Here is a 3,047-nt window from a genome sequence, read left to right as displayed (position 1 = left end):
TCATCCTTGCTATCTCACTTTGTTCCACAACTTGGCAGAAATGCCCCTACTGTGTTCCCACCTTTATGATTAATTTTTTAAACATTTTGAGTATATTCTCTTCTTATTCAGAGACAATCTTTGGCTGGTAAGCTATGAATATCTTCATGTCTGAAATGGCTTACTTTTCTCTTGTGCTTGAATGGCGATATCACTTGGTATAGAAGCCTGTGTCAATAACTAAATTGTAGACTTTTTCTTTGTACTGTTGACTTACATTTAGTCTTGTCAGTAAGAATCTCCACAAATGATTCTTATCATCTTGTTGTCAAAAAATGATTCTCAGTGCATTGTTTGGGAATGTGTGTGGCAGTTATTAAATGTAACAATATTAAATCATTTGACTGTCACCCCTTCTGGTTAGTAAACATCATACATTTCTGGGAGTCTGGACCTGCATTATGTAAAATGTGTGATATGTGGCAATTGGCACTTGGAATGTATTTAGTGAGATGGAGAAACTGAATTTTTAATTTGAATTAATGCAATTTTTAACTTTAAAATTTATACTCTGATATGTTACAGAATTGTACACCTGAAACCTATGTAACTTTACTAACAATTGTCACCCCAGTGAACTTTAATTAAAAAAAATTAATACTCAATTCAGTTTTCAGGAGGCTTATATATGTATGAAATTACTTGGGTGTGAGAATTTCCTTTTCCCACTTGCATATTTTATGAAATTTAAATAGAAATCAAGTATTTCCAAAGAAAATTTAGCATTTGAATTGAGATAGCCTTTAAATATAAAATGCACAGTAAGTTTTGAGGACAGTATTAAAAAAACCAGACAAAATATTTCATTGAATTAAGAAACATCGCTTACATGTTGACTTGGTATTTTAGATATACTGGGTTAAATAATATATCATTAGAGTTAATTTCTGCTGTTTGTGTAAATTCTTTAATATGGCTACTCAAAAGTTCAAAAATACAAACATGGGTCACATTACATTGCAATTGTACAATACCCATAGAGACTGTAGACTTTTCTTCTTTATCTTTGACATTATGGAAGCTAATTAAGATGTGGTCTTTTATTTTTTAAATACTTTAACTCTTTTCTCCTGAAGATGCAGATAGAAAGCTTTCTTCAATGAATTATTTCTTTCCCTCTGTTCTTTTTTTTTTAAACCTTGATGCGATGGATGTTGGAATTTCTGGAGCTATGAACACTACCTAAACTTTTCATCCTTTCTCCTTGTAATGCATGCTGATTTGCCATGCTGTTCGAGATGTACTTCCTTGATCTGTCATGGAGATGGTGGCCCAGGGCTCCTTCTTTCTGTCTAGAACCACAGGATATAAGTTGGAGTGCCCTTGGGTGACTAATTTTGAAATTTGGAACTTCTTTTTCCAGTCACAGCTCTCCATTTTCTACATTTCAGGAATTCATCAAAACAGTCATGCACCGAAGATATACTTTAGGTGTTTGATTCTTTTAAAATTAAATTTATTGGGGTGACATTGGTTAATACAATTATATAAATTTTAAGTGTACAATTCTACAATACATCATCTGTATATTCCACTGTATGCTCACCACCTAATGTATAGTCTCCTTCTGTCACCATTTATTTGACCCCCTCCTTTACCCTCTTTGTCCTCCTCTTGTACCCTTCCCCTTTGGATCCCTCTCTTGGGTATCTACCCAAAACATTTGAAAACACTTATTCGTAAAGATATGCGTACCCTGTATTCATTGTAGCATTTTTCACAATAGCCAAGACATGGAAACAACCTAAGTGTCCTTTGATCAACGATTGGATAAAGAAGATCGGTATGTATATACAAAGGTGTTTGACTCTTACGTCTTCATCACTCAAACTAGATCAGAAACTGTTCTCCTTCAAGGAATGTTCAGTATAACGTGGTCTTTTGGACTTTAGACAGAAGCTTCCATAATATCAGAAGGTCAATATCCAACCCTTCTCAGAAGTGTCCCCAGAGATATAGTGGAAGCCACAAGGGCAGAACTATCCTAATTACCCACCCCCTTGGTCCCACTGATAAACCCCAAAGCTTTATTATGGTGTTAGTAGTTATAATTCTCCCTGACATTTGGCTCAGCACTAATGACATTTTTAGTTGCTAGCACTGAATTCACGTGCATGGTTGTGAAACGTTGAGGAAGGATGAAGTGACTTCCACAAAGGAAACTGGCTAGATATGATTTAAGCAAGAAATTGAGTGACACCAGTTACCTGAAGCCACTTTTAACTGCTGTGATTTAACACTGTAATCACATTATTCTTCNTCTGTTAATAATAAACCTCAGCACTTCAAGAAATTTTTTGACACAAGATGGTAATTCAGTATAGTTTAATGGCAGAAGGTGAAAGAAAGCACATGGAGATATTCAGGGAGTGTATGATTGTAGAGTAGCAAACCATTGGCGATTATAGTATGTGATCATTAAAGCACTAACAAATTTTTGAAATATTGGAAAATGGTTATTTCATTGAAAAAAGTGTGAATTAGGTGCCTATTGTCTGACCTCAAAAATTAGAAGACTAGAAGGGAAGACCTACCACAAGTGAGTAGACTTGTGCATTCTTCCTGCCACAGGTCACAATCTCAGGTGTCCCCAAAGGGGTAATGGGCAGATAATGGGAGTGAGTGAAGGGCTGGGTGAGGGATAACAGTGAGATGGACAGTTCCTGCCCCTCCAAGAGGGAGTTTCTGTTTCCTTTCACCATGTGACCATCTGCTGTGGAATTCCAGGTATCTGGCTTGTGTGTGGTAGTGGGAAAGTATGGAATTCCAAGTGAAATCTATTGGTTGTTAAATGTTGACTGCTAATTTTATTTTTAAAGTTAAACATGATATCAAACCTACTACATCCAGGGTGTCATATTCACTTGTGAGCTACCAGGTAGTGACTTCTATCCTATACCTCCCTTTATTTTCCAAATTTCCAAAAGTGAGTATACAAGAACTCATAACCACAAAATTAATTTTTAAGTAATTTTTTGAAAGAAAAATTATGTTAAGTAGGATGTCAT

The sequence above is a fragment of the Hipposideros armiger genome, unplaced genomic scaffold (assembly GCF_001890085.2).
Source record: "Hipposideros armiger isolate ML-2016 unplaced genomic scaffold, ASM189008v1 scaffold_742, whole genome shotgun sequence".
Lineage (NCBI taxonomy): Eukaryota > Metazoa > Chordata > Mammalia > Chiroptera > Hipposideridae > Hipposideros > Hipposideros armiger.
The sequence above is the reverse complement of the archived record's forward strand: the minus strand, read 5'-3'. Positions refer to the sequence as shown.